The 14651-nt window shown below is 44.0% G+C and overlaps 1 protein-coding gene across 5 annotated transcripts in view; it reads left to right on the top strand.

The window, feature by feature from the left end:
• Positions 1–14651, top strand: part of SYT16 (synaptotagmin 16) — a 103633-nt gene that overhangs the window by 22982 nt on the left and 66000 nt on the right. Inside the window, exon 1 of one of the 5 annotated variants that reach the window (XM_032112574.1) lies at positions 6935–7008. The exons of 3 other annotated variants lie outside the window; for them this stretch is intronic. The gene's annotated coding sequence lies outside the window, so the exon portion shown is untranslated. Of the gene's footprint in view, positions 1–6934; positions 7009–12919; positions 12994–14651 lie in introns of those variants that run through there. One more of the 5 variants, XM_032112576.1, reaches the window with a different exon arrangement.

Genomic DNA, 14651 nt, shown 5'->3' on the forward strand with positions numbered 1-14651 from the left:
CGCAAAACACGTGCTCAGTAAAAGTTTTCCAAGACCAGGTGTGTGTCTGTGTTAGGAATGGGCAGCTGTGGCATGTTTCCTAATCTGATTGCTGGTCTCCTGGTATGACGGGTCTCTTGAGCAGAATCCATGGGAAGGCAAAGCCAGGGAGTTTTCTTTTGTTGCTCTCTCTGTGTTTTCAGGTATAAAATCTGTTCAATTTGATGTCAAGGCTTTAGTGAAAATGTTGTCTGCCTGTGTCTGGCAGTGCTGCAGATCTGGTTTGAATCAACACAAGAAAGGTGTTGACCGGTTGGAAGAAGCCCAGAGGAAGCCACAAAGTTGATCACCTCTCCTGTGAAGACAGGCTGAGATGGTTGGGGCTGTTCAAGTTGGAGCAGAGAAGGCTCCAGGGAGACCTTTGAAGCCCTTCCAGTACCTAAAGGGGCTCCAAGAGAGCTGGAGAGGGAATTTTCACAAGGGCATGGGTGGCAGGACAAGGGGGAATGGATTTTAAGAGAAGGAGGGCAGGTTTAGAATAGACGTAATTAGGAAATTTTTACTCTGTGTGTGCTGAGGCACTGACCCAGGTTTCCCAGAGCGGTGGTGGACTCCCCATCCCTGGGAGTGCTCAAGACCAGGCTGGGTGGGGCTCTGAGTAACCTGGTCTAGTGAAAGATTCCTTGCCCATGGCAGGGGGATTTGAACAAGAGGATCTGTAAGTTGCCTTCCAACTTAACCCAATCCATGATTGTATGACTACATTGCTGCTTTGTGGTGTGGTGCAGTGGTCCCAAATGTGCGGTGCTGTGGCATCCCTTGCTACAGGGCTTGGTGCCTTCAGGTTCCCCAAAAGATTACTTCAGTGCTGCCAGAAAAATATAAATGTCTATGGGAATCAGTCTCTGAAAGGCGTCTCTTTGAGAGGCACAAAACCCCCTACTTAGAGCAAGGAGTGCCAGCTCTGGAGCGTAAAGATTTTTCCATATGGATAACAAATGCTACCTGCTGGGACAAACACCCCTGGGAGGAGCTGGTTGAGCTGAAGTGCTGGTGGCTGTCTTTCCTGCAGCTCCTGTGTGTTCAGCAGCTTCAGCACCCCTGTTGTGCCCCTGCTAACCCCCGCAGTTTTGTGATTTACTGGTGAAAATGCCTGGGTGCTGTTTAGTACATCATATGATTCTCTCTTCCTCTGCAGTCTGGTGCTACTTTATTGATTGTATAACTCATTTTCTCATCAAGGTCTGCAATGAAACCACTTCCCACTTGGGTTTACCTCCGGTTGCACCTACTCTCGTGTTGACTACGATTGTAGCTCTTGCATGCAAGGAGCTTTGAGAAAGTGTATAAATACGAGGAGAAATAGGTTTTTCTTCTTACAATGGTAGTGCCAATGAGAATGAAAATAAATACGTAGGTAGTATGGAAGAAACTCTCTCCGGGACACTTTGCCCCAGTGAGGAAGCTAAAAGTTTCGGGTTCATCACTTGACAGTGTTTGTGTCAAATTCACCCTTCCTTTTATTCCTTCCCTTCAGATTGTCAGGGCACCCACATCTTTTGTGGCACCTGAAAAACCTGATTTGCATGCAAATTGCTCCCATTTAGGTTGAAACATTTCTGTCATTCTTCTTTCTAACTTCTTCCCTTTTTCCTGTAGAGAAGGAGGGGTGGAAAAAGTTACTTAAGCAATACACCTTCTTCATACAAGATTAAACAGAATTGCTCTGGAATTGGAAAGATGTGCTTTTTTGAGACCTGTCAGGCAGCCAACAAACGGAGCATTGAGTTTGAGATGCCTGAGAGATGTACTACTGTATAATAAAAGAATTAGAAAAAGGAAGAGGTGAATCTGAGGACTGAAAGGAGACTGACCTACTGCTGTATCTGAGCTGTTACTCGAGTGCAAGAAGCGTGGTTGGAGTCATATTAAGCCAGCCTGGTGACTGTCATTGTGATGACTGGTTCCTAAGGAGCCTCCTGATTTATTTTCAGCGCTGCCCATCCCTGTTGCTAAATCCAGGCCCTCAGCGGAGTCTGAGGGATCTCAGCAGCCTGGGGCGAGTCCTATGGAGAAGATGGTACAGGACATCCTTCAAAAGATAAGCCTTGCTTGAGATAAAGGGCTGGATTTTTTATCCTGAACACAGATTTGTCAGGTGCCTGGTGGCCAGAGTGCTGCCAGCTTCTCTGTCAGCCTGGCTTTGTTTGCAGCCCAGCTGCTGGCCTCTTTTCTTTACCCCCTCCATTTCCTGCTCTGCCCTTCACCACTAATTGAGTGCTTCAGGGAAAGCTGGTCAAAACATTTTTATTCAAAACTTATTTTGTTGGCAGCCAAGCTTGGCAGCATCAAAGAAAAAGATAAATAAAAAGATATTGTCATTTTTCTGGGAGAAATTCTCATTTAAAAGTTGGAAGCTGAACTGTTATCACCCAGTTGAGGGGGAATATGTTGCCAATTGCTTTTTCCTTTTCTAGTTTACCTTCTCACCCCTTTTCCTTCCCTCCCCATTCCCCTCCCCATCTCTTTTTTCCCTACTTGGCTATGTTTCCCTACTTGTGCCAGAAAGGTCAAGGGAATCTAGGCTGACATGAAGACTTTCTCTCCAAGTTGAGTGGTTTTAATTCAAAAAGTAATCAGATGTTTTTCAACCTCCCTTCCTCCAAAATGTAATGGTTATTCTTGGGCTGGTTTCTGCCTCAGATAGAATCATAGAGTAACAAGAGTTGGAAGAGACCCACAAGGATCATCAAAGATGGACTCAGGCTTCTGTGGTTTCCATGCCCATCAGTGGGGCAGGGCTGGGCTGGTGCTCTGTGTGCTGGTTCCCAGACCTCTCCATCAGGCAGCAAAGCCCATCCATGAAACTCTCTGTGTCTCCTGAGTGTCCCACTGCTTACATGCACATGGGAGGGGCTGAAAGAAGGATGTTGTTTTGCCAGTGCTGCAGCGACGTTAGCTGGCCAAGAGAACATCCACTTGTGAGAGTTTCTCCTCCGGATGGAGGAGACTCCAGGCTGGAGGAGAGGATTCTGCTGTCTTGGGAGATGGAAGCACAGAATGGGTCATGTTGGAAGGGACTTCAGTGGGTCCTCTGGTCTCACCTTCCTGTTCAAGCATCATCCCAGAGCACACGGCATGGGATTGTATCCAGATGGTTCTGGAATATCTCCAGTGAGGGATCCTCCACACATTCTCTGGGCAACCTGTTCTGGCACTCAATCACTGCACAGTAGGGAAGTTCTTCCTCATGTTCGGGTGGAACTTCAGTGCATCAGTTTCTGCCCACTGCCTCTGTCCTGTTGCTCAGCACTGAGAAGAGCCTGACCCATACCCTTGACATCCACCCTAAAGATATTTGAATACAGTCCTCTGTCAGTTGTCTCTTCTTGAGGCTGAACATGCCCAGCTCCCTCAGCCTTTCCTCATAAGAGAGAAGCTCCAGACCCTTAATCATCCTCACAGCCTCTGCTTGAACCACCCCAGGAGCTCCTTGTCTCTCCTGTACTGAGGAGCCCAGAACTGGCTCTACCCTCCTGGCAGAGCATCCATTACCAGAGAGGTGACCTGTCCCTGTGCTGCTTAGAATAAACTGAGAGCACCTCAGGAAAACCAGCATGAATGAAGATAATGTTCCAGATTAATGCCTCACCCTAGTTTAGGAGTGATCTGGATTATGCAATATCTGTGATAACTGAGATGCAGGACCAGGGACTGGTACTGACTGATGTGTACACAGCACACCTGTGGTAGTCTGTTAGTTGCTGGGTGATTAGCAGTGGGAATTAGCTTTCAGATACCATTCCTGCTGGGACTGCTGCCCTTGAGCCTAAAGCAAATGATCAGAAAGGTTTATTTGATGGGTAAAGCTACTGGAGAAGGTTATTTTTTCTTTGATTTACTGAGTGAAAGCTGCAAACCAAGCAGCTCATTTTTCATAGTTTGTTAACAGCTTGCAATCTTATGGGTTCAGATTGTTTTTAAATTTAAAAATAATTTAAAAAGTTAAACAAGAAAGAAATCTGTGGTGTAGTGCCAGAAGAGTGGTTGTGCTGTGTCAAAGCAAAGGTCCCTGATGCTGGCTGGTAGCAAGTACCTGGGGGGAATATTTAAGAGCAGAGTTTCTGACAATCAGCAGCACGGGAACTTCCTAACCCAGAGGTTTGATGGCCTGTGATGAACCCATTTATCCCTTTGGTTTTTGAAACACTTATGCTTCCAGGCCCTGCAACACCTGCAGCAGTGGGTTCCACAGTCTTGTGTTGCATGAAACATTATTTCTGTGCACTGTGATTTGTACCTAATACCTGCTCATTTTGTTGTGTGCCCTCTAGTTGTTTTCTAGAAAGGTGTAGTTACAATTCATTCCTTATTGGCCGCTAATTACCCCCATTTTATTACCCCTCCATCTGCTCTGATCCCATAATTACCTCTTTATTTGACAAAATTAAGTTTTTTCCTTGAGCAGAAGCTCTTGCAGACCCCTCATTACCCAGGTTGTCTGTATCAGCACGGTGCTATTATGTGGTGGTGCTATTAAGTCTTTTAAGTTTTTTAAGAAGTCTTTTAAGACTTCTACACTGTAGTGAAGAAATGGGAGCAGAATGAATTTGTACTGGCAATACTTTTTGTGGTCTTACTAGTTTTCATAACATTTCTTCATTTGCCTTGTTCCTGAGCACTGAACTATTTTCAAGGAACTATTTGGGTGGTCACTGGGTTCCTTTTTCTGGGCAAAAATAGTTCTGAATTATGTCCTTCAGCTTCTCTGCAGGTAACACTAGTGCAAAATCTGACTTTCATGCTCTAGGCTTATCATCATGTGTGCTCCTTGTATACTTTCATCATCAGTAACCCCATCAGCTCTCAGAAAGGCATCCTATTTCTGCAACACTTGAAAAGGAGTTGTAAATAAATTTTTATGCCATTAGAAAGTTGCTGACCACAATTGTTTTTTGGTCTGCCCTGCTATGATTCCACATTGAGCTTGACAGAAGTTCACAATCTGTTTTTCTTTTCCTCCTCTGAACATGATGTTCACATTCTGAGGGATAGTTTTTTCCCCTTTTTTGGCTTTATTACCAGTAACTGCCTTAAGTTACCATTCAATCCCAATCAACAAATTGATTTTTTTTGTCCTTTTAAAATATTTTGAATTAATAAGTATCCTTATGCTTTCCTATAGTACCTGTACATGGTCTCTGAAGTGTTTCTGCCTTTCCAGCTGTTTCTTTGTAGCGCTACACTGATTTTTATATAATTCTCCTTTTTTAAATCCAGGTTTATTACTTAGATTTCCATGGGCTTCTTTTTTCTTCCATAGGGTGTTGAAGAATGGCCATTTTCATGTGTCTCTGGGGACAAGCTGGTCTTCTATTACAGGTTTTTACTAGTTATTGATAATGTTTAAAAATACAGTGTTTTCAGCACCCTGTCAAGACAGTTCCCCAGTCTCTGTGGTATAACTGTAGTTTCAAATCATTCCTTATTTCTGTCTCCACACCCAGTCACCCTGTGGACAGTGTCACAATATGGTAGGTTTTAAACTAATCTGAATCTGTGCCTTTTTAATACATTGCACCATTTCCCCAGACGTTCTCCTGCTTCTCATATTCAGGGATTTACAGCTTCCCACTGGGGTTTGTCTTCCACTGAGCCTCTTCTTGCTGTGTCCCCCTTATGTGAGTCCCTCCTATCCCACAGCAGCTCCAGCCTTGTGTGTTTGGAGGTGGCACCATGGTGGGTGCAGCCTTGGATGTAGTGACAGGACAAGGGAGGAATGGCTTCAAAGAGAGAGAAGGCAGGTTTAGATCAGATGTTAGGCAGAAATTCTTCCCTGTGTGGGTGGTGAGGCCCTGGCACAGGTTGCCCAGAGAAGCTGTGGCTGCCCCATCCCTGGAAGTGTTCAAGGCTGGATGGACCTTTGATCAGCCTGGTCTAGTGGAAGGTGTCCCTGCCCATGGAAGGGGTTGGAATGGGATGATCCCTTCAAACCCAAACCAGTCTGGGATTCCGTGATCCACAGCTGTGGTTGGAGAGCCACCTGCCTGGGGCACACAGGTCCTTGCAGGGAAGAAAAGCTGCTGGAACCTTCTCCTCTTGTGCCTTTGCTGCAGGTTTTGATTTACATCTCTGATCTCCACCAGACCTTCACCTAATTGAGTAGATTGACCCTGGCTCTAATATAACAGGCAATTAATCAAAGGCTGACTAATCAGCTCTCTCCATGGCTGGCACCTTGCAGAGAGTCTGGGAATCGCTTACATGCTACTCTGCAAACCAGTTTTATGCTCTGAGATTTACAGCCAGTTAATTCTATTGAACTCTGTGGATTTACTGTAAACTTTGATTATTATAAGCTCTGAAACATAATAAAAATTCCTTTACTTAGCTACCTTAAGTGGTAATTTAAAAACTAAGTTCTGTAGCTGCTTTAACTAATTACACTCAGTACTTTGATAATACTATTAAAATTTAACTCAAATCTGTCATCTTTCCTTGGATTTAGATACCTTGAAAGCTGATTGGCTAAGCAATAGAGTTTAGACTTATTTTTTAGGGTCTAAAAGTATTTTCTTTTCAAAGCTCTTAATTTTGATCTAGATAACTTCTGAAGTTTGACACTGCTGAAATGCAGAACCTGACTTTCGAGTTGAGGTTCTCATTTGCCAAGCTGCAGTAGTTAATAGCCATTCAGTGATCTTGACTGCCATCTATTAAGAGCTTTAAATTGAAGATGCACTGTGAAATAAGATAAAATTAAAGCAGAATAAACATCTGCAAACACTTACTCATGCTGCATAGCCAAACTCATTTAAGTTAGTGTGTTTTTGTTTTGAAGCAAAGGGCAGTGCAGGGATGCAGTTGGAGATTGTGCCACTGTCCCAAGGGCAGCAAAGCCACTGCTGACATCCTGGTCAAGAATGATGAGGGGTGATTTTTTTTTCTTTTTCTCCAGCCAGGCCTATTTATGAGCTCCCTGCTGGTCCTCTGATCCCCATTCTGACTTCATTTTTCTGCAGGAAGGGGGTAAGCAAACTGCTTTTCTTGTTTGGTTGATGCTGAGTTTTTCTGATGCTCCAGAAAATCACATCTGTTCCCTTTCTTGTAACAAATGTTCAAATCTCTTACCAATGTTAATACACTTAATTAAATAAACTAAATTGCTGTGGGCAATTATGTAGGCTGTCTCTTAATGTACCCAAACTTTCTTTTAGTTTCTTTTCTCACCACCCTGGAGATCCTCTGCTCATTTTTTGCATTGCTTCCCACAGATGGTTGATATGTGGAGCCCAAATATACTCACCTCTTCTGTGTTTGTTGTTTATGATCCTTGGTGCCTGTATTGTTGAAGCTACCTGCTTTGCTTGGCTTTCTGTAAAAGACTTTTGCGTTTTTGTCACTTCAATGACCTAAAGCATGTTGCTAACACTGAAAGCACAACCTTTTTTTGCCCTCCAGTCAAATCCTGAACTGAACTACCTGTGCAACTGGTGGTGAATCCACCCTGTACATTTTTCTGCACTGTTAGTCTTGTGGCTATCTTTCCACTGTTTTATTTTCTTTTCAATGCCGTTGGATAATTATATTGCAGCAGCTCAATGTAAGTGGAGTTGCACCAGCGCTCAAGCACAGTTGATCTCTTTAAAGTGAGGACTCCTCACTTTACTGCATTTTCTGGGGCATGAGCATTCCCCAATGCATCTGAGTTTCTCTTCAGAGTTTCTGAAAGTTTTTGAGGATCATTCTTCCAAAATCCATTGTTAAGGTATTCATTTCCCTCCCCCTTTCCTGTCTTGTTTCAGAGCAGGCTGGAGTTGGGCTGGGTTGCCATCCTCCTTTCCCCAGCACTCCAGGGTGTGCTCCAGACAGCTCCAGGCTGCCATTCACGAGTGCTGAGCATGGACAGATGACAGTGCTTGTGCCATGTCAAGGCTTTACAATAACATTCCTGGTACTTTGAGCTCCTTCTTGGCTGCCTGTGCTTTCTCATGCATCTCCAAATGGTTTCACTGTGTATGGTGAGCAGCTGGTCCTTTTCCTCCAGCCTGATACTGCTACTTATCAGTGTGGCTGGGATTAGGCTGTAGTGTTTGCACATGGCAAGTGTTCTAATTAGCTGAAGTTGCTCTGGAGGCATTTTCCTCTTATTTGGTAGTGTTCCCAATCGGTGCACATGTTGCTGTTTGCTGGTTCCTGGTTTTTTTTTTTTCTTCCTGGGATATTTGACAGATGGCTCCCTCGTCTCTGTCAAGCAGCTGTTAGGTGGGTATTTCCCTCTCTGCCTCTCGTATCACTTTCCATGGTAGAGTGGTAGCTTTTGCCTGTGTTCCAGGTCTGTTTATCACATCTGTCCAGCTACCTCGCCTCAGCCCCTGTGCTGACTCAGTATTTGTGTTTGTATTTGGGTTCCTTCTCTGGATAGAGCCATTGCCTGTGACTCTGCTTGCATTTTTGGAGATTTAGATCTGCTCTTGTCCATACCCTTGCTTGCAAGCTGGTCTCGTGTAGCCCACAATGTCTCTGTGTAGTTTGATGTTGACAAAGCAGTTTGTGGACTCAGGTTGCAAGGTGAAGAACACTTATCATTTCTTTCTTGATTTCTGATCAAAACCTGCCATTTTTCTGTGAAATTCCAACCTTCCTTCATCTCCTTTGCAAGTGTGATGGTTTTGGTTGCATTTCTGTCAACAATCTCTTTCTATGCTGGATTTTTCTTTTATATATTAGAAAAAACCACCCAACTTTAATTAGAAAGTCAAAATCCTTGCCACTGATTTTCAGGTCTATAAGTAGACTTCAACCACCCTTCTTGTGTACATAGATTTTTTTCTTTGGAAATCCCCCTCATTTTGAGTTGGCTTGTCTGCTTGCTTTGTCTTTACAGATTGATTTGTCTGCTCATTTGTAATTCCTGGGCATCCCACTAAACTGGGTGCTCTTCCAGGCTTTACTTCTTCCCACCAGCAGAATAAATGTAGGTTGCAACAGAGACCCTGGGATTCCCCTGAAACTTCTGCAAATTCCTGTGAACTGGACCTCTCAGATCCACTTCAGAGGTTGTTAAATTAGTGGGAAACTATTTGAGCAGAATAAGTGAGCTCCGGGATCCAAACTTGGGGTGAAAGTCAGAATTGGATCCAAAAACCCATTTGTGAAGTGCGCAGGAGCACAGGACTGTAGCGAGCCTGGCCATCAAGCAGCACATATTGGAACAGCCACAGGGAAATTGTTTGATCAAATTACTGCTTTATAACCTACAACTTCTCTATTTGTATACTTCAGTGAGCCAGGTCAGATTTCTCCACTACAGGCTTAGTGGCCATGTGGATTTTGTTGATATTTTGGGCTCGAGGTGAAGCTTACCCTTTTGATTGTGGCTAATGGCTCACAGCCTCATTTCAGTTGGTTTTCAAGTGTGGTTGCAGGCACTCGATCTGTGCTGCTTCATAGAAATTTTAATGAGGAAATGCTGTGGTGTCCAGACACGTGTTTAATTGAATCACTGATTCTGCTAAGACAGTTTTCTCCTCCTCTGGAGTTCGGGACCTTCCCATCTGCACCTGTCAGCAGACAGCAAGTGAACATGACTTGGGCAGAAATGTGTTGTGCAAATATTTCTGTCTTCACGCCTATCTAGCACAGGCACATTCCTTCCAGTTAGCCCAGAGGAGTGGAGTACTGGGAGACACTGGCTGACCTCAGATGTTTCACTCAGATATTTTCACCTTGTCAAGAGGAGTGCACTGCCCTGAGCTCTGTTGTGTAAGCTTTTCTGGTTTTGGGGCTCTTGACTCAGAGACCTGACTCTGTTGCATACACTTTGCTCTTTAGTCTTATATTTCTATGGAATAAGACTTGGAGCTCAGGAAGGAGAATAATTGGACTTTAAGTTCAAGCACTGGGAGATATGTTTGTTTTTTGCAAGTCTAGAGAATGTTGAGGAAGGCTTAATGTACTGAACAAAGTGAAAGTGTGAGTTGTTGCTGCTTGTGTGCAGTTTTATTGCCATCCTGACCTCCCTGCACATGCTTTGTTCAGCCAAGTTTACCTCCAGCAAATACTGCAGCAATAATTGCTTTGTAAAAAACTACAGTGAGAGTGGTGCCTGCTAAATATCAGGGAGGTGGCAGGTGTCCCATGGCTGCTGCTCTGTGAGGGAATTAAATCAGCCACACCAGCATAAAGACTCTTTTTTTTGGTATAACTGGGATGTGTCAGGGTCAATCTTTCATCCAGGCCCAGGGCAGGAGATGCCTGAAAGGGATCTCACTGCTTGGCCAAGCTGGAAGCACGTCCTGTTGCTGGGGGAACAGCTGTGCTGTGGCTCCCAGGTGAAAGGATGCTTGATCTTTAGAATAATGGTGTAAAGGTTTATGTGAAATACATTGTCTGGGTTTTAAAAATACCAGCCTGACATTTAATGGGACATAAAGGGAATATATCTACAGTTTAATCTGGTGGTTGACAAATAATAATAAAAAACTGACCACATCTGAAAATGTATTTGAATTCCTGCCAATTGTGCTCTAGCTTTTAGCACAACAGTTCTGGAAAAAACAACGATAGAAAGGGCAGTGTTGAGTTGATAAGGATGAGAGTTTATTCTCTGTGCTATTATTCCTGGATTACTTTTTTTCCCATTGCAACTTTGTAAATGAAGGTTTCAAGAGTAAAGTAGAGTACTTAATGTGGGAGATGAAGGAAGGTAGCTGAGCGCATGGGAATTAGAGTGGGAGACTTGCATGGTCTCCCATTTCCCTCCATAAATGTGACAGTCCTGATGAATTCTGGAGAAATTTGAATGAAAGTGGATAAGCATTCTACTTCCACAGTAAACATGTTAGGGGCTACAGAGAAAGTTGCAAAGGGAAGAGTTCAAATGTAAGGGAATGACAGAACGATTATTCGAAAGAAGTTTGGAGTAAGCAACTTCTCTGGTGCAGTAAACCTGGGCAAACCTTATTGAACCTGAGACTTTATTTTCTCTTTGGCAACTCATTTCACAGCCTCCCTTCTGGAGCTGCTGCTTGGACATTTATTTTCAATCATACAGCATTGGAACTAAGTGCACATACAGGGAATGGGGCACCCACAGACCCGTGTGCCTGACAGCCCAGGTCCCTTCCTGGCAGCCTGGCTCTGCAAATCTTCCTTCTAAATTAGTAGGGAAATTTCCCCCTGGCTTAGCAGATGAGGCAAGTCTCCTGAGTGATGGATGGATGGAAGTTGCTCACTCAGTTGGCTCCAGTGGTGAGTCTGACATAACCAAAGTCTGGTTATGTCTGGTTATATCTCTGCTGTGCTCCTGTGTATTTTATCCACAACTCCATGGCCACCACCTCCTGCTCTGGGACCTCGCCCAGCTCATCAGCACGGCCACTCAGCCATGCCTAATGTGGGCACCACGGGGACAGGGGACAGGCTGTGAGTCTGGGAACAGCCCTGCTGGAAGGCACATGTCCCCAGCAGTGGCTCCTCATCATCTTGCAGTCCGGGGAGCCAGACACCCTCTCCAGCTGGGATCCATTGGGATTCTGCAGTGAGCAGACCCATGTAAGTCCAAGGGATTGATGTCTGCCCAATAAGAACTTTTCTTCCTCCTCTTGAGCTCTTTCTAACTAGCTGTTATTTTGAAGATGCCAGTCTGGACTACTCTTGGGGGATCTGCCAGGCAGCAGCTTTTATAAACAAGATCATCACCTTTTTTCTTCTTTTTCCTTCTTCTTTTTTTTTTTTCCTTTGGGAGAAAAGAGTTGCATTAGGAGCACCTGCAGAAAATTGCCTCAGGGAGCATTTTACCTTAGAGAGGCAAGATACTACTGAGAGCAGATAAGAGCCAGTTTACAAATTGCTGCCAGAAGCCCTTTTGCTTGTGAGCAGTTAGGTCTGTCTACTCCCTACCTTCCCCCCATTTTCTGTCCACCTTACCCAGGCTCTCTCCTGTTTTGAGTGTTGTGAGTAGCTGGGTTCAGATGTGCGGTTTTATTTTACAGCTTTTCCATGCTGTTTTTGAGGAACATACGTATTCTAGAAACTGGAAACAGTTTTTTTTCAGCAATAAATGAATTCGGTTTCACTACAGAGAAACCTTTTGCAGGCAGAGACAGTGGGAATGGATTTGCCCTGAATTATGGGGAAAAACGACCCTTCTCATACTGGGATTCAAAACTACCTCCAAAATATACATTCAAAGTAGCAGTTGTGTGGAGACTGAAGAGAGAATGTGCCCTCATGGTAAGTGAGGCTTACACAGAGCCTTCCTTAAAATTAAGGTTAACATTGGGATCAGTGTTGTGCTAACACCTTTTGCTCTAAGAACAGCTTTTACCCCTGTGTAAAAACCCACTGGGAAGCACAGAACCGCTGGCACAGCTTTGCTTTTCCAGCTTGGGATCCCCCAGAGATGGAGCAGGGCCTGGCCCCAGGGTGAGCAGAGTTCAGGGAAGTAATGACTGGCTGAGCTTGGCAAGTGCAAGGAGCCGGCTGCTCCCTTGGTTGTAGACTGAATGATCCTTATTTTACTGCAAATCTGTGGGAATCCAGGATAGAAACTGTACACTTCTAAACTGGATCCAAAATATTTATTACCAGGTTGTGAATTTAAGCCGAGTAACAAATTATATCTCTGTACAGAAGAGAAAATCACTTACCATTTCCAATTTCCACAATTTCCAATTTCCTGATACACGAATGACAAATTTTTTTTTTAGGCCAATTTATCAGCAAGGTAATTGTTTGATTAAAGACCTAGCACTCACAAGGTGAGAGCAGTAGAAAAGGTGAGGCAGGAGTATTTAAATAACCCCTTTAGGAAGTGGCATAGGCTGCTTTATCTTGTTTCCCCGGCTCACATTCCTTTGGTGGCTGTCACATGTTTACCAACCAGCAGGGTTCCTTCTTCCTTGGGATGTTAAATCAACAAGCACATGCAGAGAAAAGGGCAAGAACACCAGCACCACTCCTGTTACTCAAACTCAGGACTGTGCCTCTTTTCAGCTTTGCCCAGCTCGTGTGAGTACTACACATTCTGAGGATTTAACAAACTGTCCCAGGAAGAACACTTTTCTCATAAATAACGCATTTTAAAGCTTTCTTGGGAAATTCCATTTCTGGTTTGACTCATTTTGTTGCTTTATGTAATTGTGATTAGGTAAGTCTTGTGTTTGGAATGCTTTGGGGCTATTTCTTGGTGAGAAGATAGCTTTCCTAGTTTGTTACTTGGGTGACAATTACAGTTTGAAAAGAAAAATCCTGCGTTACCCTCACTGCTAACTTTGGATTTGCATGCTGCTTTGTTTTCTTGAAATACGAAGATCTTGGAAATTGCAAGGAATGAAATAGGAGTAAGACCTTTCTTCTGTTTTCTGCTTTGACATTGTTCTGATTCCTGTTGTCATTCCAGATCTTATGAAAGGCATTAGTAGATCGTAATTCTAGATCCATAATGAGTAACAAAAGTGCAAAGTATTTGCATTCCTGTTAAGCAGAGGGCACATCTGATCACTGTGCAAGGGAAGCCATGGGTGCTTGCAGGGGTTTGTGACTGAGATAGGTTAAAAGAAACAAAAGGAACTTAATGTAGCATGATGGCTGTGGGAGAAAACAGCTGAAGGGATCCCAACAAATAGTGAATAGATTCCATAGCTTGGCTCAGTGTGTCTGAAAACATCCCAGGAACAGGCTGCACTTTATTCTTGTGGTCCCTTATGTCAAGGGTTTTGCAGAGTGTGTGTGTGTATGTTTGCTCACGTGGGCTGGGCTGGAGCATTGGTGCTGCAGAAGCCCTTGAAGTGCACAGAATCTATTTTAGTCCATCTCCATTGCATCTGCTCTGGCTAACAGTCGCCTCTATCTGCCTCCCCCCTTCCCTTCTCCTGGCTCTGAAGTGGCACAGCTCTCCATTTATCCCTGAGAACAGTCAGATGTCACAGCTTTTGCTTGAAAGAAACTCTGGGTAGATGCTTTGAAACTTGTTAATGCAAATGAATCCTCTGAAACAGCTTTGTGGCTTCTTGCATCTGGAGAAGGCCCTTCTCCCAGGTTTTGTAATGCTGGGGTCCTGCCCTGCATGTTGTTTTACAAGGGAATTATGGAGAGCGACTTAAAGTATCAACATTTGTTTTCTCTGAAATCATTCCTGCTCCCCATTAGACCAGTGACCTCTCTGCTTTTGATTTTCCATGGCCGGTACAGACAGATATTTCAGGCATAAGTACCAGGGTTCATCTTTGATTCAGTTTGGATGAACTTTTCAGTTTTTGGCTGAACTGAGAGTAAATGAAACTGAGGAGTGAGTGGACGAGAAGAAGGCATGATGTAGGAAAGAATAAACTGGGAAGGCACACGCAGGAACTGAACTGTTCTCTGCTTCCCTCTCCCTTATGCCTGCAGGACTTCATTGCCTCTCCTTTTTCACAGAGCCCTGGGTTAGCTGAGAAATTACTTCAGTTCCTGCCTTTCTCCATGCAGCCCTAGTAACTGGTTAACTGGTTTGTACTGATGTGGAGAGAGAAATGTTCCCAGGGCCATGGTAGAAGGTGGCAGTAATTGCTCAGCTCTTCACTCGATTAAATACATGACTCTAGAAACTGCTGACATTATTTTTTTCCCCACAAGCATTTGTTTTAATGGCTTTTGTTATTGTTAGAACATATTTTCTGAGGGCGTAG

This window comes from Corvus moneduloides, chromosome 6 (genome assembly GCF_009650955.1).
Source record: "Corvus moneduloides isolate bCorMon1 chromosome 6, bCorMon1.pri, whole genome shotgun sequence".
NCBI lineage: Eukaryota > Metazoa > Chordata > Aves > Passeriformes > Corvidae > Corvus > Corvus moneduloides.